The sequence below is a fragment of the Mauremys reevesii genome, linkage group 14 (assembly GCF_016161935.1).
Source record: "Mauremys reevesii isolate NIE-2019 linkage group 14, ASM1616193v1, whole genome shotgun sequence".
Classification (NCBI taxonomy): domain Eukaryota; kingdom Metazoa; phylum Chordata; order Testudines; family Geoemydidae; genus Mauremys; species Mauremys reevesii.
The window spans coordinates 7,086,534-7,108,479 of NC_052636.1; the positions used below are offsets into that span (position 1 = coordinate 7,086,534).

General features: G+C 49.0%; 1 pseudogene; it reads left to right on the plus strand.

The window, feature by feature from the left end:
- LOC120381419 overlaps positions 1–21,946 on the plus strand; it is a 304,954-nt pseudogene that overhangs the window by 81,902 nt on the left and 201,106 nt on the right.

Genomic DNA, 21,946 nt, shown 5'->3' on the forward strand with positions numbered 1-21,946 from the left:
ACAGTTATAGGCCTGAGTGACAGGCAGCACAATGGTGCTGTCTGCGGCTGTAGAGAAAGAAGGTGCGGGGAGGGCTTGGGGGAACTATTAAGAGCTTTGCTTTAGCTGTTGATCGTTAGCTGATGGCTGGACATCAGTGAGGAGATGAGAGAGAGAGAGGGGCTGAGATTTCAGTTGCGACAGAAGGAGACAGGCCAGGAGCAGAGAGGCAGAACTGGGAGTTAGGAGCACAGAGATGGTAGCTGAATGTGTGTGTGCGGATGAGATTACCCAGAAATAAGGTGCAGAGGAAGAAAAGAAGAGGCCCAAGGACAGAGCCCCGTAGAACCCAAACAGAAGGCTGGAACGGGGGTCAGCCGGCTCATTCTAAAGACACTCTAATGCAGTGATTGGAAGAGGAGAAGGATGTGACTCATCATGGACCTCTTCATGCCACCTGGCAGAGGCCACAGGGTGCCTAATGTTTTACTGGGATCCCACAGACCAAGTACACGCATATTCGTTCACCCAAAGGTGTCAGGTATCTGCGAGGAACTAGTTAGGTAGGTCTTAGGTAGCTCTTAAAAGCTTTGCCAGTCCAGCTCTATTGTTTAAGGCTGTGAAAAAGTGCACACACGCATGCGCACAGACGCACACCATCCAACATGGCTCTGCTGGCCAAAGCTCAATTACAGACACAGCTATAGCGGCAAAAGCATCCATTTTTTAGTGTGGGTAGTCTCTGGCATGTCGGGGTGATACTGAAACAGGGCAGAGCAGAGGTGGCATTGGGGGAGTGGCATGAACCTTAACTCTGCATTTCTCCTTCTAAAAACCGAGGGGACAGGAACCCTTACCCAGCGAGGTCACATTCTCACAGTTCTCCTGCATGACATCCCAGTAGAGGGCTCTCTGAGTGGGGTCCAGCAGAGCCCATTCCTCCCTGGTGAAATACACAGCCACCTCCTCGAAGGTCACCGGCCCCTGAAAGAGCAAGAGCCCAACACTCAGTACCTGCTGCCCCACTCACAGCCCCACTATTCATGGAGGAAAGGAGTCAATCAAATGGAAGCTCTGAGAGAGTCAGCAGAGTCCTATCCCCACACTGCTGAGAGCAGCCAGGAGACATCTGGGTGAGGGGACCAAGTGAGAGCCCCTTGTCTCTCCCAGCAGATCCACCACAGACCTACTAGCCAGAGGCTGATACAGGAGATGGAGCCCCCAGTAGGGTCCAGGCACAGCTCCATGGTAGAGAACCCAACACCCTCCCCACTGCCAGCAGCTGGATGTGAGGGGCCGGGACATCTTCCCTACACCTCCCTGCTGGGTGCCCCCTTTCCATGTCACACCAGCCCCTGGCTAGCAGGCTGAGGGTTCAGCACTGGAAATCTGGTCAGTTTTCCCAGCCCCGTCCAGGGAGTTGCTTTGTCTGTTTCCTGTTTCACAAATTAGGGAATTTTCTCCCCCAACACCCAAGTGTTTGTTCCAAGGATCTAGGCCCATGTTAACAAGTCCCAGCAGGTTTGTCACACTCTGTCCCCAATCCTATCCTCACCCAGGGTATTCCCTGCCCCCCTCCAGCCCTAACTCCCCAGAAGTTGCCACCTCTTCAGTATTTCCTGCCCCTCCCTCTCCAGCAGGAACCCACCAGCAACCCCTCCAATAACCCCTACCTGAGCTGGCTCCACTACAGCCATTTCTCCTGTCCCATGGGAGGTTGGGACGAGCTGGAGCGAGAGGTGGGCGTCATTGTGCAGCCTGGCAGGGCGAGAAGGGCAGTTGTGGAGGTTTCAGAACAGGCTTCAGTTCATTTCACATCACGATTCCCCCAGGCCCTTTCCCTGGGGACAGAGATTGTAGATTCTGCCAGGCTGGGAACATGCTCAGTCCCCACAGTGCAGCACAGACCTGGCCCCCGGCCCCTCCTTTCCCCCTTGTGCTCCCCCCAGCAGCAGGAACCAACCAAGACATTTTGAAGCCCTCCCAGCAACAGGGTGTGAACCAAACCCTGGACCAGGCCAGACCCAAAGGAGCCCCCTTGGGGGGGGGTCCCCCTGACCCTGCCCCCAGGGCAGCGCACTCCTGCCGCAGGGGGAACAGGGAGAGTCCGGGGCTGGTTCTTCCTCTCTCTGCTCCTCACCTCGGTCACAGGGAAGTGACCCTGGGCAGGGAGGCTGCAGTGAGTGTGCGGGGGGGGGGGGGCAGAGATCTGGGAACCTGCCCCCCCCTCTAATTTCCCCTCACACCCTCTCCCGTCCCCTCCCCCCCTTCCCTAGCGCCCTGCCCCGGGCTGGGAGCCGGGGTCACCGCCCCGTTCCCGGGGTCTCTCCCCCCGCGGCTGCCCCGCTCCGCCCGTGCGGGGAAGGGGGCACCAGGCGGGGGGACCCGCTTCACCCCCCCGGTACCGGGCACAGCAGAGCCGGGGGGGGGGCGGCTCAGACTCGCTGCGGGAAGGATCCTCCCGGCCTCAGCGCGGCAGCAGCTCCGGGCCCCCGGGGGGGGCACCGCGCAGAGCCGGGACCTGCCCCGCCCCCCGGGCTCCGTCACCGGGAGCCTCAGCAGAGCCAGGGGCGGGGCCCGGCTGGAGAAAGCTCCACCCCCCCCGCCGGGCCCCGCCCCAGCGGGGGCGGATCCTGCTGCGGCTCCGCTGGGGCCGAGGCGGCTCCGAGGCTTCTCCCGGGTTCCCCGGGGCAGAGTCACGTGCCCGCCCCCAGCGCCCCGGGGTCTCTCACTCCCGGGGCTCCGGGCGGGGCTGGGGCGGGCAGAGCCAGGGCTGCCCGGGGGCGGGGCCCAGCTGGAGAAAGCTCCGCCCCCCCGGCCGGGCCCCCCCGCACAGACCCCCCCCCCCGGGGAGCAGCAGCGGCTCAGCCCGGGCCCGGCTCATGCGGCGGCGGCAGCAGCAGCTTTGTTCTCCCGCCCGCAGCGGGGCTCGCACGGAGCATGCGCGATTTTACCTGCTGAAACCCTCCGTTACCTGGGCTGGAGAGAGCGGAAGCGGCCCCGGGGCAGGCTGGGAGATGTATTTCCTGACTCGCTCTGGAACGGAAGTGACGTTGGGAGACGAGACCAAGTCGAGTTGCAAACGCGCGCGGGCTGCTGCGGCTCTGCCTGGCTCGCGCGGGGCCGTTGGAGCCTCTCTGCCCGCCCCTGCCCCGGTGAGTGAGAGACCCCGGGGGGGGGGACGTGACTCTGCCCCGGGGAACCCGGGAGAAGCCTCGGAACCGCCTCGGCCCCAGCGGAGCCGCAGCAGGATCCGCCCCCCCCCCGCTGGGATGGGGGGGCCCGGCGGGGGGTCCCTGGGGGAGGGGAAAAGCTGGAGCTGGGGGACGCGGGGAGGGGTTAATTGGTTCCTGTCCCTGTTGGTGCCACTTGCCTCTCGCCCCCGATACAAATTCTCTCCAGTTCTGCCCCTTTTCTCGCTCAGTGTCTCACCCGGGCTGTAAAATCCGGGAGATTCGCCCTTTCCTCCAACGAGCCGCTCTCCGTCTCCCATTTCCCCCTGGTCTCTCCAGGAGTCTGATTTTCCACCTCCAGTTGCAGGTCGTGACACGTTTTCTCTGCACATCTCAAAGGTTGATATAAAATACCCTAAACATTTGCCCTGAGATTTCCCCCGTCTCTCTAATTATAAAATACCAAGAAAATCTCAGATTTGCCCCTTTTCTCAGCTTCTTGACCATAGATATAAAATGTTTGCAAATGTTGCCCATTTCCTCTCTATTCATTTAACAAATACTGATGTGAAACACTGACATTTTACTGCACATCAGATATAAACTGATATAAAATTCCTTTGATTTTCCACTTTCCTCTCTATTATTTGCAAAAATAGAGCCAAAATCTCTCAGATTTCCCCCCTTTCTCTTTCACTTCTACGTTATTATCAAATATCAATTAAAAATCCTTTCATGTTTGGGGCTGTTCCCCGTGTCTCTCAATCCCAGCAACTTCTCCTTTCTTGGAGGAAACCTGTTGCCCTGAATCACTGTCCATCCTGGAGGTTGCAGGGGGTTAAATTTCCCAGTGTTGATCTTTCCCCTCTCCTTTGAGAGCCATTTCTCCCCCCCCCCCCCCTTTATCTGTGTTAAAATGTTTGCGGATGAAAGAGACCAGCCACATCTTTAATACACATCAAAGCTCGAGGCCTCCCCCTGTTTGGGGATCAGTGATCCCCAGCTGGTAACGGGAGAGTTGGCTGGACCCTTTTCTTTTCTCCAGCTGGCACGGGATGAGGAGGTCACTCAGTGCAGTGTGGGTCCAGAAGTATCCCAAACCCCATGACAAATGGCCTCTGTGAGGGGTTGCTTCCCACAGTGCTAAGATGCAGCCACCTCTGGGGTGGATCCATGGTGGCCATTATTTGTTAGTAACAGGCATGAACATTTCTTACCTATTTTGTCCCTCCAGGCCTTCCATTCTCCTGTTCAAGAGAGATCCCCCGGGGCTCCCTCTGCCTGTGGGACTGGCCAGCAGGGGGCGGTGGTCACTTTCTATCCACTTCTCAGGCACTGTGAGGTAACAGTGTTGCACTGGGGGAAGGGGTGTCTGTGTGGGGAGATTTCAGCTGGAGCTGAAGGGGTGTTGTGGTAGTGGGAGTTGTTTAGGTGACTGGGCAGGTGGGACCCTAATCAAATTGGTGGGTTCTGGAGGTTTGGGGGGGTTGGTTCTGATGTGCCCAGCCCTGAGGCTTTGGGTCCTGGAGGTGGGTGTCGCTGCTGGCTGCAGAACAGTGGGGTTGGGCATCTCTTGAGGGTGGGGCAGGGGGTTAGAAGGAGCCTGGTGCTGTGCCAGGGGCTCTGTCTGGGCTTCCCCCGCAGACTCCTGGGATCGCTGCCGTGCCCAGTGCACAGGGGTGGGGGGGAGGGAGCGGAGCTCTGGCACTAGCTCAGGGGATGCCAGGCAAGCAAAGTGAAGGGTCCCACTGAAAAGCATCAGGGCAGAGGAGGGGGTCCCAGACAAACGACATGGCAGATCCTGCTGGAAATCAGGGGGGTGTCCTAGGCAGGCAGTGAGGGACTGAGTTCCTGGCGGGTTGTCCCTGGCTGCTGGGGGCACTTGGTGGGGGGAACCCTTTGGGATTCCCAACCTGACAGTCATGGTCTGGTGGGGCTTCCCTGGCCCGTGGGGTTTGAGGGGTATCTGGGGTCCCTGGCCAGGGATTCTGGGAGCTGCGTCCCAGGGAATATCAGGGGTATCTGGGGTCCCTGGCCAGGGATTCTGGGAGCTGCGTCCCAGGGAATATCTGGTGGGACCCTGGCTAGGGGGTGTCTGTTGCCCCTGGCTGTCGGGTCTGGACTCTGGGTACTGGGCAGTGTCTGGGGGCTGCTACTAACCATGATCCTTCTCTCTGATCAACTTGTGTCAGAGTCCTGGCTCCAAGCACTGCCTGGCATTCCCCAGTCACATGCCCTGTCACTGTGATAACTTTCTATCCACTTATCAGTCACTGTTAGTGTGAAATCACAGATTTTGCTTTTCTCCTCTTTGGAAAACTGCAGGAACTTTCAGTTCCATTTGGAAAATTGTGCCCCCCAGTCCTTGTCCTAGATCTGGGGGGTGAGGGAGGTGGGAAGGGGGTCAGCACTGCCACACGATGGTCTCTTCCACAGTGTTCTGGACTCATTCTTTCTGAAATCTGGTTTCATTGAGACCAATGTTAATCCAGAGTCACTGTATGGAAACACAAGGAGTGACTCCGGATGGACAGTGGGGCAAATGAGATCAGCAATTCTCCCTGTGAGGAGCGGCTTTCATTAGCTGCTCTCCCCAGAGAGCTAAAGGAGGGAAGCTGCTCAAACGCTCTGTCCCTCTCTGCTCAGGATACTGGGGTTCAGCTTCCTGGGTCAGACGCTGCAGCCTCCATTGTGATCGGGGAGACCAGGCTTAGCAGCTGCTGCTCCCCCAGTGGGGTTCTGTGCTGGGAAGTGACCTGAATTAAAGCTGCTTCTCTGCCCGGCCCAGGGGATGACTTTCTCCAGCTGGTCCTAGCCCCCTAGGGCAGCCCTGGGCCCTGTTAATACTAAATTCTGAGCCAGAGTCTCCAGGTAACTGAAAGACCTCAGGGAAAGTGCTGGGGTCTGGCCTTAAAATGACTCCACACAAACAGACCCCCCTCATTTCTCATCCAATTAACAATTGCAGGAGCAAATCCAGCCATGGGGGAGCAAACTACCCAGGAATGGGACTTTCCTACCAGATGGGCAGGGAGAGGGGAAAAGGAGCTAGAAGGAGAAAGAGAGACTGAAAGGGGCTGTGGGAGAGAAGAGTTTGGAGAGAGATTTCCAGATCTCTAATCTGCCCAGACAGATGTATTACTGCACCCTGGATAGAGTCACTTTCCTGTGGAAAAGATGAGAATCAGACAGAGGACAATCCAGTTCCTGACTCCATATCCCTCCTGCTGGGGTGTGGCTGCCGTGCGGTCAGTGTCTGAGGGGATCCTCCACAGTGACTCCTTTGGTTCTGCTTTTTTCTAGCCTTGTGTTCAGAGACTTTGTTACGGGGTGAGGGGAGGGAGGAGGGAGGTTAAAAATGTCACTGTGGGCTTAGCCTGGCAGGAGGGGCCAGGTCTACACTGAACAAAGAGATCAAGCCTTTCTCAGCATGGCAGACTCTAGGGTGCCTGTCTGCAGGGAAAGGGCTTGGGGGAATCATGCTGTGAAATGAATTAAAGCCTGTTCTGAAACCTTCACAAATGCCCTTCTCGCCCTGCCAGGCTGCAGAATAACGTCCATGTTTCGCTCCAGTTCATCCCGTCCTCTCGTTGGACAGGGGAGAGAAATGGCTGCAGAGGAGCCAGTTCAGGTAGGTATTATCAGGGGGTTGCTGGTGGGTTCCTCCAGGGCGGGAGAGGGACAGCAAATGCGTGGGAGATGGGAAGGTTTGCACAGGCTGGTTTGGAGGTTGCAGTCTGGTTTGCAGGAAATGCACAGGGTGGAGAAAGGGAGGAGGACAGGGGTGTGCTAAACCTGCTGGGAGTTATTTAATATGTGGCCTAGATTCTAGGAACAGCCCAAGGAGGTTCGGCGGTGGAAATGCTCTAGTTTGTGGAGCAGAAAATAACCCAGCTGCATGGGGCTGGGAAAACTGACCAGACTCATAGTGCTGGAGCCCGACCTGATTAACCAGCGGCTGCTGTGAGATATGAAGTGGGCACCCACCAGTGAGGCTTAGGGGAGCTTCCCCTCCCTTCACATCCAGCTCTTCAGAATGGGGAGGTTGTTGGGCTCCCTGCCAGCGAGCTCTCCCTGGACCCTGCTAGGGGCTCCATCTCCTGAATCAGTCAGTGGATAGTAGGTGTGTGATGGGTCTGCTGGGAGAGAGGAGGGGCTCTCGCCGTCCCTCCCCTGGTGTTTCCTGGATGCTCTGAGCAGGGTGGGGGTGGGACGCTGACTGCAATCCACCCAGAGTTTCTGTTTGGCTCCTGTCCCCCATGTATAGGGGGGCTGTGAGTGGGGCAGCAGGTACTGAATGTTAGACTCTCACTCTTTTAGGGGCCGGTGACCTTCGAGGAGGTGGCTGTGTATTTCACCAGCGAAGAGTGGGCTCTGCTGGACCCGGCTCAGAGAGCCCTCTACAGGGATGTCATGCAGCAGAACTATGAGAATGTGACCTCGCTGGGTAAGGGTTCCTCTCCCCTCTATTCTTGGAAGGGGAAAAGAAGAGAGATGGTTCACGCCAGCCCCACAATGCCACCTCTACTCTGTCCTGTTGCAGCATCACCCCGATATGCCAGTGACACACACACACACTGCCACAGACCCTCCCGTGCTGCGAACGCTTTGGGAACAGAGCACAGGAGCAGTATCACACAGTGTCAAATATCTCCTGTTTGCTCAAGTAAAACAGGGTTAGGAAGCTTCCTACCCCTGACCTCTCAAACCCTGAGCTTTCTCCACCCAGACCACAATAATGCTTGGGGTGTAACAAGCAGGCAGCTGGAGTCAGAGCTGCTGATCCATGGTCACTTATCACACAGACACTCCGTGCGTCCTTGACTGCTGGCTGGGGGTATCCAGAGAAGGAAGCTCAGTGGCGGATTTAGTGTGAGTGGGGCCCTGTGCTCAGCTTCATTTTAGGGGTCCCTCCTTGGGACATAGGCAAGAAAAAGAACATTCTCTCATTTCCCTCACACCCCCATTTTTCATTCTTTTTTTCCTTCCTCCTCCTCCTATAAGTAATAGGAAGTAAATGAAAATAAAGTGAGGTACATTGATTGTTTTTGTCGTCTAACCGATTTTTCCACAGACCACTTGAAAATCACTGAGAGTGTTGGTGCACCACGTAATGATCTTTCCATATATTGTTTGTACCGTTAGCTAACTATTTTTAAGTGCTTTGGATAAGAGCCGTTTATTAAAAATTAAAAATGTTGGAGTGCAGGGTCTGGCCAGGTTTTAGGATGCAGGAGGGGGCTCAGGGTTGGGGCAGGAGGTTGGGGTGTGAAGTGCTTACCTGGGGCAGCTCCCATTTGGTGTGAGGGGTGCAGATGGCAATGTGGGGTGTTTGTGCAAGAGGTCCCATTTGGTGCCCAGGTGCGGGTGAGGATGTGTGGGGGGTGCAGGAGTCAGAGCATGGGGTGTGAGGAGGGGCTGGGAGGGTGGGCTGGGGTACTGGGGGTGCTCCCAGCCCCCTACCCTGAGTGGCTCAAGCAGGGGCTGGGGGCAGGGGGGGTATATGATAGGGGAGTGCTTTGTAAAGCAGTGAGCAGGTGACCAGGGAGCTTTTCAAACAGGGCTGCTAACGGGGAGTTTCGTGAGGGAGTTTGGAAGGGGAGTGGGAAGGGGGGAGGTACTCTTGCCATTCTTTAAAACATTTAAGCTATAATACAAACTTCTTGATTGAAACAAAACCCCTGTTGTTAACCTAGGTGGCTGTAAGAGAGAATGCAGGCAGAAGCCCAGCAGCAGAGTGGGGGCTATCCTGTTTATTGCTTTCAATGTAGCATGTATGATTACCTGCCCTGTGGGCGGGTGGCTTACGTGTGCATTCGGTGCAAGGAGCTCCTGGCCCTCAGAGACCGCGTGGAGGCTTTGGAGGCCAGGGTGGTGGAACTGGAGACGCTAAGGGGGGCAGAGAAGTATGTTGATGAGGCTTTCCGGGACACTGTAGATTTCTCCCACCTCCGGTCAGACAGCCACTGCGCTATTGAGGAGGATGAAAGGCCCAGGGAAGGAGAGCTGTCAATGGGAGCAGAGGGAAACCTTCCCATAGTTGGGACCCTCCTCCCAGATGGTGTTGGGGTAACCTCTTGCACTGAGGTTACCTCTCCGGGGAGAGAACCCCAGGCATTAAGAAAAGGCAGCTGTTAGTAATGGGAGATTTGATCATTAGAAACAAGGATAGCTGGGTTTGTGATGACCGGGAGAACCGTATGGTGACTTGCCTGCTTGGTACAAAGGTTGCTGATTTCTCGAGGCATCTAGATAGATTTATGTGTAGTGCTGGGGAGGAGCCGGTGGTCGTGGTACATGTAGGCACCAGTGACATAAGGACCGGTAGGTGAGACGTCCTGGAGGCCAAATTTAGTCTGCAAGGAAAGAGGCTGAAATCTGGGACCTCTATGGTGGCATTCTCAGAAATGCTTCCAGTTCCACGCGCAGGGCCAGGTAGGCAGGCAGAGCTTCAGAGTCTCAATGCGTGGATGAGATGATGGTGTAGAGAGGAGGCGTTTAGATTGATTAGGAACTGGGGAAACTTTGGGGATGGGGGAGCCTATACTGGAAGGATGGGCTCCACCTAAACCAACGTGGAACCAGACTGCTGGCACTTAACATTAAAAAGGTTGCAGAGCAGTTTTTAAACTAAGAGATGGGGGAAAGCCAATGGCTGCAGAGGAGCTCGTGGATCGGACAGAGACTTGTCTTAGAGGAGAGACTAGTGATAGAGATTTTCTAGTTCTAGTCAGGAAGAGAGGCTGGAAGAGGATAAAGTAGGGGCCAGATCAGACGAGAAGCATTCACACACACACACAAGAATCTGACACATCAGAAAAGGGCAGACAAATAAACAGTGACAAGTTTTTAAAGTGCTTGTACACAAATGCCAGAAGTCTAAATAATAAGATGGGTGAATTAGAGTGCCTCGTGTTAAAGGAGGATATTGACATAATAGGCATCACAGAAACCTGGTGGAGTGAGGACAATCAATGGGACACAACCATTCCACGGTACAAAATATATCGGAAGGACAGAGCAGGTCATACTCGGGGGGTGGGGAGGGGAGTGGCACTGTATGTTAAAGAAAATGTAAACTCAAATGAAGTAAAAATCTTAAATGAAACCACATGTTCCATAGAATCTTTATGGATAGTAATTCCATGCTCTAGTAAGAATATAACAATAGGGATCTGTTATCGACCACCTGTCAAAGACCGTGATAGTGAGGATGAAATGCGAAGGGAGATTAGAGAGGCTATCAAAATAAAGAACTCCATAATAGTGGGAGATTTCAATTATCCCCATATTGACTGGGTACATGTCACCTCAGGACAAAATGCAGAGACAAAATTTCTGGATCCTTTAAATGACTGTTTCTTGGAGCAGCTGGTGGTAAGAACCCGCAATGGGAGAAGCAACTCTCGATTTAGTCCTGAGTGGAGCGCAGGATCTAGTCCAAGGGCTAACTGTAACAGGACCACTTGGAAATAGTGACCATAATATAACAACATTTAACATTCCTGTGGTGGGAAGAACAGCTCAACACTGGCATTTAATTTCAGGAAGGGGAACTATGCAAAAATGAGGGGGTTAGTTAAACAGAAATTAAAAGGTACAATGACTAGAGTGAAATCCCTGCAAGCTGCATGGACACTTTTCAAAAACACAATATGAGAGGCCCAACTTAAATATATACCCCAAATTAAAACACAGCAAAAGAACTAAAAAAGAGCCACCGTGGCTTAACGACCATGTAAAAGAAGCAGTGAGAGATAAAAAGGCATCTTTTAAAAAGTGGAAGTCAAATCCTAGTGAGGTACATAGAAAGGAGCATAAACGCTACCAAATTAAGTGTAAAAATGTAATAAGAAAAGCCAAAGAGGAGTTTGAAGAAGGGGCTAGCCAAAAACTCAAAAGGTAATAACAAAATGTTTAAGTACATCAAAAGCAGGAAGCCTGCTAAACAACCAGTGAGGCCACTGGACGATTGAGATACAAAAGGAGCCCTTAAAGACGAGAAAGTCATTGCAGAGAAACTAAATGGATTCTTTGCTTCAGTCTTCATGGCTGAGGATGTTGGTGAGATTCCCAAACCTTTTGTGGTTGACAAATCTGAGAAATTGCCACAGATTGAAATGTCAATAGAGCAGGTTTTGGAACTACTTGATAAACTTAACTGTAACAAGTCACCGGGACCAGATGGTATTTACCAAGGGTTCTGAAGGAACTCAAATGTGAAATTGGGGAACTATTAGCTATGGTTTGTAACCTGTCTTTAAATCGTCTTCTGTACCCAATGACTGGAAGATTGCTAATGTAACGCCAATATTTAAAAAGGGCTCTAGAGGCGATCCTGGCAGTTGCAGACTGGTAAGTCTAACATCTTACCAGACAAATTAGTTGAAACAATAGTAAAGGAATAAAATTGTCAGGCACATAGAAGAACAAAAATTGTTGAGCAAAAGTCAATATGGTTTCTGTAAAGGGAAATCATGCCTTACTAATCTATTAGAGTTCTTTGAAGGTGTCAACAAACATGTGGACAAGGGGGATCCAGTGGACATAGTGTATTTAGATTTCCAGAAAGCCTTTGACAAGGTCCCTCACCAAAGGCTCTTACATAAATTATGTTATCATGGGATAAGAGGGAAGATCTTTTCATGGATAGAGAACTGGTTAAAAGACAGGGAACAAAGGGTAGGAATAAATGGTAAATTTTCAGAATGGAGAAGAGTAACTAGTGGTGTTCCCCAAGGGTCAGTCCTAGGACCAATCCTATTCAACGTATTCATAAATGATCTGGAGAAAGGGGTAAACAGTGAGGTGGCAAAGTTTGCAGATGATACTTGGGACGATGCGGTTCTGGTGGGACCCAACTGAGAGTGACAAATCGCTTAAAACAGGGCAGTTACAGCCCAAGGCTGGGATTTTTCCACCTCTAAGGCAAGGCAAACCAGTCAGACAAAGAGGACTTTGGTTTCACCCCACTGGTTAACCACGTCACACAAGCAATTCCCTTAGACACTCCAGTCTTCCAGTATCACCACCAGTGCACTCATCCTGGGGATGAATGGTTATGAAAACCAACACCCCAATAAAAGAAAGGTTCTCTTGATCCCAAAGAATCAAGCCCCAGACCCAGGTCAATATACACATCAGATCTTACCCACAAATCATGCTGTTGCCAATCCTTTAGAATCTAAAATCTAAAGGTTTATTCATAAAAGGAAAAAGATAGAGATGAGAGCTAGAATTGGTTAAATGGAATCAATTACATGCAGTAATGGTAAAGTTCTTAGTTCAGGCTTGTAGCAGTGATGGAGTAAACTGCAGGTTCAAATCAAGTCTCTGGAGTACATCCTCCTCTGGGATGGGTCAGTCAGTCCTTTGTTCAGAGCTTCAGTTTGTAGCAAAGTTCCTCCAGCGGTAAGAAGCAGGATTGAAAACAAGATGGAGATGAGGCATCAACCTTTTATAGGCTTTTCCAGGTGTAAGAACACTTCTTTGTTCTTACTGTGGAAAATGACAGCAAAATGGAGTCTGGAGTCACATGGGCAAGTCCCTGCATACTTTGCTGAGTTACAAGGCGTATCTGCCTTCTCTCAATGGGTCAGTTGAATAGTTGATGGTCCTTAATGAGCCATCAAGCAGGCTAGGCAGAGCTAACACCAACTTGTCTGGGATGCCTTCCAGAAGCACAGCATAAGTTGGAAATACAGACAGGATAGAGCCAATACTCATAACTTCAACTGCAAAATGATACATACATATAGACACCATAATTATAACCAGCAACCCATAACCTGGTCTTGGACACCTTATATGACCCCCTTTACATAAGATTTGGTGCCACTACAGGACCTTGGTTGCAACCATGTTCTATATGGTCCCAGATTATATCAATAACGTCACAATACTAAACTGCTCAAGATAGTTCAGACCAAAGCAAACTGTGAAGAACTTCAAAAAGATCTCACAAAACTAAGTGACTGGGCAACAAAATGGAAAATGTGTATAAATGTCAAGTGATGCAAATTGGAAAAAATAACCCCAACTATACATACAATATGATGGGGGCAAAATTAGGCTAATCAGGAAAAAGATCTTTTTGTCATTGTGGATAGTTCTCTGAAGACATCCAGCAGTGTGCAGCGGAAGTCAAAAAAGCAAACAGGATGTTAGGAATTATTTAAAAAGGGACAGACAGTAATACAGAGAATATCTTATTGCCCTTGTATAAATCAATGGAAATAACTAATTTAGACAACCATCATTTTCTATGTATATTTGGGATTATGTTTGCCAATGGGCTGCAATATGTGTTATCCTGACATCTAGTACTGCTGAGATCCTGCATTCAATAATATCCCTGCCCTTCCTGTTCCCGTTCTGCACTGAGCCCCACGCTTATGTTTCCAACTTCTCCAGGACTCCGTCTTTGTCTTTGGACCCATCTGTCAGCAAGAAGCAGTGCTTGTTTCATCAGTGGAAAATGACATGCACCAGCCTTGTTATTCCAAATGGCGTTTCCAACACACTTTAATCCAAACACACTGGTTAGATAAAAAAAGGAAACAAAATTATTAACTGTAGTAATGACGGAGCCGAGTCAGTCAGTCTGTTCCCGTGGAGCGCCCCCAACGGGGCTGTCCACGTCTATTTATTATAAGTGGTTATATAAATCATGCTATTATACGCATGTACAAACTGAAGCCAACATCTCGCCCCCTCTCCTGGTTGGTGCTTTTTGCACTATGTACTCCAGAAATACACACCTTATCAGCGCTTAATCTATGTGCCTCCTGACCGGAAGTGTGGGGGGTGGGTGGGAATCACTTCAGCTGCTCCAAATCCGGGGGCGGCATTCCAATCCCCTTAGCACTTAGGAAGTGTAACATTCCTACAATTAACTACTGAAAAAAAAGATTTGAAGTGACTACAAGTAATGAGGCATAAAGGTCAGAATTGTTTATGAAAGAAACGCAAAGATAAAACACAAACTAATGTTTAACTTAACAAGCTAAAAGGGATTTAAAACAAATGTTTCTCTCACCATCTGCTGAGACAGGCTGGTTTTCCTTTCAGCCAGGACTCCCCCTAACCTGCCCCTGCCGCCCACATTCAGTTCTTCAGGATTTGTCATGAGCAGAGGGAAAAGAGGGAGAGAGAGAGAGAGAGAGTCTCATGCATTTTCCTCACCTCTTTTTATAATTCAGTCCTTTGTACTAGAAACCACTTCAGTTCTCAGCTGAGTCATGGTGACAGGCTGTCATAGATACGAGCTTCAAGTGTCCCTGTGATGGAATGTAAATGTCAACTTCACACCTTCCCCCTGGTGGAGAATGGCTATTTGACCAGCTGTTTGCCTTGCTGTCTCTGAGGAACTTAAGGTTAGGGTTGCAGCTTTTTCAGTAATATCATACCGTAAAATCTCATCACTTTCCATACAATGTTGCTACACAGTTTAACAGGAGGATATTCAGTAGATTATGTCTTTTCAAATGGTACCTCACAAGCCCTACAGTGATAAATGAAGAGGAGGGGAGGGATCTCCCTTTTATAAACACCCAGCCAGCCAGTGGGCTGTAAAATCCCTGTTGGTGCGAGTTCTCTGCTTGCTTTACCTCTAAAGAGTTAACAAGCCAACACGGTTTAAAAAAAAACCCGTATTGGGCACCTGACCAAAAGAGCCAATGGAAAGGCTAGAACTTTTTTAAATGGGAAAGTAACTTTCCCTTTGTCTGTTGTTCTCCGGAGAAGGCGACATGGAGTAGCAATGCTGTGTACGGCTTGAAGCAGGTATGAAAATTCATCTTCCATACCTAGAAGAAATGATTTGGATAGGGAATGTTTAGACAGACACAATCAGGTTTATTTTTTATTTTGGCTTTTGGATCTCCTCGGTGCTGTCCCAGATGCTTTTGTTTGCTTGTAAGCTTTAAGCTGAACCCCCAAGAAAGCTATTTTGGGTGCTTACAAAAATTTTCTTTTAAGATCTAGCAGAAGCCTAAGTTCCAGATGTATTGTTTTCCTTTTCAATTTTACTAAAATTTACCTCTTTTAAGAACAGGATTGGATTTTTGGTGTCCTAAGAGGTTTGTGTGTGTTGTTTGATTAGCTGGTAGCCACAGCTAATTTCCTTTGTTTTCTTTCTCAGCTCCTTCCCAGAGGGGAGGTGAAAGGGCTTGAGGGTGCCCCAGAGGGAAGAATTCTCAAGTGCTCCTTCCTGGGTCCAAGGGTTTGGGGTTTTTTTTGCCTTTGGGTGGTGGCAGCATTTACCAAGCCAAGGTCAGAGAAAAGCTGTATCTTTGAGGGTTTGATACAAGCCTAGAGTGGCACAAATTCATTTGTAGAATCCTGTTGGGCCCCCACTTTCTGCACTCGGAGTGACAGAGTGGGGATTCAGCCCTGACCCATACCATGAACAAAATTGATCATAATTTTCTAGAAGAGTGAACATAGGGGAACAGACTAGCACAGTGTCTGTGTGTTCCCAACATGTATGTGGGTATTCTAGTCCCTCACAAGCAAGGTGTTCGGCATCTTCAAACACCTGAAGAACCGGTCCTGGGAATTCACTGGTTTATTAAGTGACACTGTATGGAATTGAGAGACACTTTATATTATTATTATATTTTTATAAATACTGTGGCAAATTGCCGGTACTGTTATGCTGGGTCTCGCGCTTTCTCTTCTTTGGGGAAGGTTCAGGGCGCCACTGCTTGCCTCTGAATCGGTATTTTAATTACCCCACTGGTGTCCTAGAGGAGGGGAGTGGAGAGGAGGGACCTGGGCCCGTCCTCTACTCCAGGTCCCAGCCCAGGGGCCCTGAGGTTAGTGGTGAACCACTTGAACTGATGGTTCCTTCCCCTGGGCTACTTCCCGCTCCCACCCTTCAGCTTGTGGGGGCTTCCTGCCCTCCTTCTACACAAGCCAGATGCCCCTTACCTAGGGTCTTGGACTTCTTAGCCCACTGCAGCACTTCTCCAAACTTTCCTCTGCTTCCCTTCAAACTGTTCTCTGCTCTAACACCAATCCTTCTGCTCCAGCTCCTTCCCTGTCTGATTGGAGCAAGGGTCTTTATCAGGTGACTGACTGCAGGTGCTCTAATTGGCTTCAGGTGCTCTAGTTAATCTATAGCAAACTTTCTTCCCTCTACAGGGAATAAGGCTCCCTTCTAACCCTCTCCTGCTGCCCTCTGGCCAGGCTGTATCACACTGTGTACTGAGAACTCCAAGGCTTTTCCATGCCATGTGCTGTGAAGCTTGTGTTTGGGACACAGGAATTAGAAGCCACTTGGCAAAAGGAATATAAAGGGCAGCTGCATCATCTCCATTTTGTCTTCAATTCCTCTTCCTACCTCTGGAGCAACTTCTCTACAAACTGAAGGCTTGAACAAAGGACTGAATAATGTGGATGTGTACCAGAGAGCCTTTCAAGCCAGAAACTCACCAATACTGCTAAGAACCAGCTGTATAGATTTCTGAATGTGTCTGACTTCTTTCCCATTTAACAACTCCCTTTTTCTTTCTTTCTTTCATAATAAATCTTTAGTTTAGATGCTTTCTTGCTTATAAACCTTTAGTTTAGATGCCAATGATTGGCTGGCATCGTAGTATTTTGAGTAAGATCCAAACCTATACTGACCTGGTAATGTGGCTGACTCTGGGGTCAGAAGAACACTTTGTTTATGTGAGCAGAGTTTTTAAATAACCTCTCACTGGGCTGGACCTAGGTGCTGATTAGGAGCCAGAGAACAGGGATGCAATAAAGGGGGCCGTGTGATTTCTTTTTTCAGTTTCTTGATAACCCATGTGGGGGATCAGAAGCACAGTTGGTGACTGGTCAGTGAGTTTAACTTCTGTGTTAACCACCAGTTTGGGGAGCCTCTGCTCTCCCTTTTTCAGCCTGCCCTGGTCTTGGCATTTTCAGTGAGGACTAGCCCAGGCACACCGGGTCACACTAAGTATTAAAGTTAAATTAATAGAATGTTTTTTATGAGAAGGTTTTATGAAATCAACGGAACTCCTTTGTTTTCTTTCCTCTGAGCAGGGTTTCCATTTTCCAAACCTGATGTGATCTCCCAGCTGGAACAAGGGGAAGAGCCGTGGGTCTCAGACCTCCAGGGTTCAGAGGGAAAACAGACCCTGAGATCTCCCTGCAGAGGTGAGGAAACATTAAACCAACTCTGAGTGTGAAAGTGCCTGAAGGAAACATCTGGGATGCCCTACCAAGCCCTTGAGAGGTCTCTCAAGTTCATTATTGTTGCCAGCAGGGGTCATATCCTCAGGGTAACTATAGCTCATGGCTTCCCGTAGATTCTAGCAGACGCCAGGCAGTAGCTTCCTCCCTTCCCCCTGAGAATTTGGATGGGACTTGAAAGCCAAATTGATCCCCTCCTCTCTCCTGTTTTGGGGAAGAGAATGGGGGAGTTCAGTTTGTGATTTTTATTTGACCTCCCTCCAGCACTTAGTTTGTTTTGGCTTTTCACTTTTCATCCCTGTTTGATGTTTCTGTCTTTTTCACAGCAGGTGATGCAATGGCATGTGAGAAAGAGGAGCAGAATTCTCAGCAGAAAAATGTTCAGCAAGTGGATAAACACAGAGCATTATTGCAAAGATCAAAAAGCCATGTGTCCAGGAGTCATGAGGAGGAAAAATCCTGCGAGATTCAGCACAGACCAGAAAGAGAACAAGGAAACCAGCCGGGGGTGAAAATGAGTAAACGTATTTCCTCTCAGGGAACTCAGAAGGACCTCAAGGAAACCACAACAAAGCAGGAAATCATCATTGGAAAGAGAACAAATATATGCACAGTGTGTGGAAAAAACTTATGTGACTACTCAGCCCTTCTTAATCATCAGAGAATCCACACAGGCGACTGGCCCTCTGAATGCTGTGAGTGTGGGAAAACCTTCACTCAAATATCAACCCTTCCTGTTCATCAGAGAATCCACACAGGGGAGAGGGCCTATGAATGCAGTGGGTGTGGGAAAACCTTCACTAGCAGCTCAGCCCTTTCTGTTCATCAGAGAATCCACACGGGGGAAAGGCCCTACAAATGCCGTGAGTGTGGGAAAAGCTTTAGTCAGCGCTCACACGTTATCGCACATGAGAGAATCCACACAGGGGAGAGGCCCTTTGAATGCCGTGAGTGTGGGAAAAGCTTCACTCACAGCTCAGCCCTTTCTGTTCATCAGAGAATCCACACAGAGAAGAGGCCCTATGAATGCCGTGAGTGTGGGAAAAGCTTCACTCACAGCTCAGCCCTTTCTGTTCATCAGAGAATCCACACAGAGAAGAGGCCCTATGAATGCAGTGAGTGTGGGAAAACCTTCACTAGCAGCTCAGCCCTTTCTAAACATCAGAGAATCCACACAGGGGACAGGCCCTACAAATGCCGTGAGTGTGGGAAAACCTTCACTCAAAGATCAACCCTTTCTGTTCATCAGAGAATCCACACGGGGGAAAGGCCCTATGAATGCCGTGAGTGTGGAAAAAGCTTTAGTCAGCGCTCACACGTTATCGCACATGAGAGAATCCACACAGGGGACAGGCCCTTTGAATGCCGTGAGTGTGGGAAAAGCTTCACTCACAGCTCAGCCCTTTCTGCTCATCAGAGAATCCACAAAGGGGACAGGCCCTACGAATGCCGTGAGTGTGGGAAAAGCTTCACTCACAGCTCAGACCTTTCTAAACATCAGAGAATCCACACCAGGGGAAAGGCCCTATGAATGCAGAGAATGTGGGAAAACCTCTTGGCACTCAGACCATATTAGTCATCAGAGAATCTGCAAGGGCAGTGAACACCATAAAAACCTCTAGGGCTATCAATTTTTTTTTTTAATACTTTTCCTGATTCCCACATAGTAACTTTTAAAATCTGTTTGAACTGTTTGCAGCACCGTTATCCCTCAGCTTGGCCAGATGAGTGGCCCATTTATGGCTTTTGTAGTTTGCCTTCTTTTGAGGTGGGCCCATGTGTCCTTTCTATCAACTCAATTATCCCACAAGTAACTGGAGTGTGCCCTTCTTATGAGGAACCAGGGAGCCTCACATTCATACCATTCCTCCTATTGCAAAGTTATTGTTAGAATCACCAGTGATACAGATTGTATCCTTGCCAGTTGTTCTCACATTGCTCTGGGTTGTGCTGAAGAGCAGTTACATTGGGAATTTTTCATGTTATAGTTAAATAAAGAGGAGCAGGGGAAAAAAGTGTCATTTCAGCCTCTGTGACACTGGAAGGAGATGGGGTGGTTCAGAGATTCCCTCCTTCCCCATCACTCCAGAACTGTTACATTTTGGCTTCTCTGTGCAGAGTTTATTTTCATCACATTCTATCCCTCCACTTCTCAGAATGTCATATGAGGAAGAGTTCTCAGCTGTCTGTGCTTGGAGATGATGCTTTGATTTCTTTCCTCCTATATCAGAGCCGCTGTGACTGGAGATGAAAGTGTCAAAGACCTGGAAGGGGAATTGACATGGATCCCAAACATAGTGTGATTATTTGGCGTTTAAATTCCAGGTTTCATGTATTGGTAAGGCCACTTCTGGCAAGAGGTCTATTTTGTCCCCCATTATGGGATACTGGGATACTTACAATTTTGTAAATAACATAACTGACTATTGAGAGAGTGCTGAGTGAAGCTGCTTTGAATGGATCAGAGGAGAATGTGATGGGAGAATCTCTTGTCCTGATTCTAAATAATCAGATGTAACCTGCTCTGGAATTTCTCTTGATACTTTCATTGCCATGTATTCTGTCTTTCTGTGATGTGGGTTTCTCTCTTTCCTGAAGGCTGTTTGCTCACCCAATTGGATATTAGTTCAGTTCGATAGGACGTAGCTCAGATTTCTTGGAGAATTGAAGACAAATGACCATTTCCTAAAGTCCTCATTTGTCACTTCAGCTTTGCTTTTTCCCCACCCCTCCATGATGACACTTCAAGTGCAGTTCTGTCAACAGTGGAGAACTCTCCAATTTACTGCACACGCTAACAAAGAAACAGCAGTGATTTAAAATCTCTATTCGGAAATGGTGAACAACAGCAGAAGCCCAACTAACTGAAGGAAGTGCATATGATCACAGTGGAGTTCAATTATTGAAGTCAGTATTTTCTCAGATGATTTGGGGAGAGAATTCCACATTAAGTGATTTTTAACTTGGCAAAATGCCCATGTATTTGGTTCCCGAAGCATTTTTGTAACCCATGCCCCACAGAAGATCTTTCCTATTCGGAATGCTCCCCTTCATGATGCAGATGTTGAGGAAAGAGAAGTGGTATTTTTGTTCAATTTATCCTTAATAGATGCTCAAAATTTGTATAAAATGAAACCAGTGTTGGAAATCTAATAGCTGCAGAAAAATAGCTCTTTTTAAATAGAAATTCTAGCTCTGGTAACGAAGATTCTGATCCAGGCCTGTATCCAGTCCCTTGCCTGGACCCGTGTCACCAAATTAAAGAAAAGCTGGGCATGTTTCCGGAAGCCATTGCTTACGACACAGCTGAGATTTTGAGTGGTTTTGTAAAGGATTCTACTTCTGAGAAGTGTAAATTTACCCTAAAAAGGGCAAGGAAACAAAGGGCATCAGGAATGTATGTTTGTTCGGATGAGGCAAGAAAAGGGAGTCGCATTGTCCCCCTTGGGTAGCCCCTGTTCAATTCCAGTTCAGAAAGCAAAACTCTTCTGCAAGAATATCCAAAAAATATTGTGTTTCACTTCACTTCATAAGTACAGTTGTGTGGCAATTAAATGATGACCCTAACATTTCATAAAAGCAAAGAACGCTGAACAAAAAAGTGAGAAATACGGCTGTATCTGAGAAAATGGCTTGGAATGAAGGAAGACAAAAATTGATCGGTTGAGAGAAAAGGCCCTGTTTCCCCCTAGTTTGGAACGTCTCTCACAACTACTGGAATAGAAAAGCTAAACAAATGGTGCTCTATTGTTGCAAAGGAGACTGAAGTGAGGCCATTTTCTCCAGATAAAAGAAAATGGTCACGTCAGGAGTGGGATTTGAAACCACGTCTCTATGCAGAAACCAGAACACCCAAGAGAGAGGAAAAAAGAGTCTTAAAACTGGCACTTTGGACCAGTCCCAAATCCTAACGCTACAAACAATGTGACTTATCAACCCTAGTTTTCATTAATATTTGATGACACTCTTTAGGGAGGCCAAGATGGCACATCTCTTTCAAATCCTAGAGACCTTCTCCAGCACAGCTGATTTTTAGGCACACTCACCCGGACCTAAAGTTACACGTTTCCTGGAGTTCCATGAGTTCTGCAGTGTTGGAATCTCCCTGCTCACGTTTTAAGCGAACAAAAGATGGGTGCTGGCATTCGGAGACCCTCAAAATCCTGCCCTGGGGGCCAGACAGTTAAGCAACCAGCATCCACAACCTCTACCATGATAGCATCCTGTCTGGCAACAACTCACTTATCAATAGCTGGGGTCTGAAATCCTCATTTCTTTGTTCTATCACTGTAGTCTCCACTTTCCTGTTGCTTGTCTGTATAATCTCTGTCTGGTTCTGTGATTGTTTCTGTCTGCTGGATAATTAATTTGTTGGGTGTAAAGCAATTCAGGTGGTGGGGTATAACTGGTTAGATAATCATGTTACAATATGTTAGGACTGGTTACATTTCAGTAAAATGATTGGTTAAGGTATAGCTAAGCAGAACTCCAGTTTTACTATATAGTCTGCAGTCAATGAGGAAGTAAGGGGGGGAATGGGAATGAGGGTAGGGGAATTGGAGTTATGTTTTGCTAAGGGGTGGAATAGGAAGAGGGAATGGGAACAG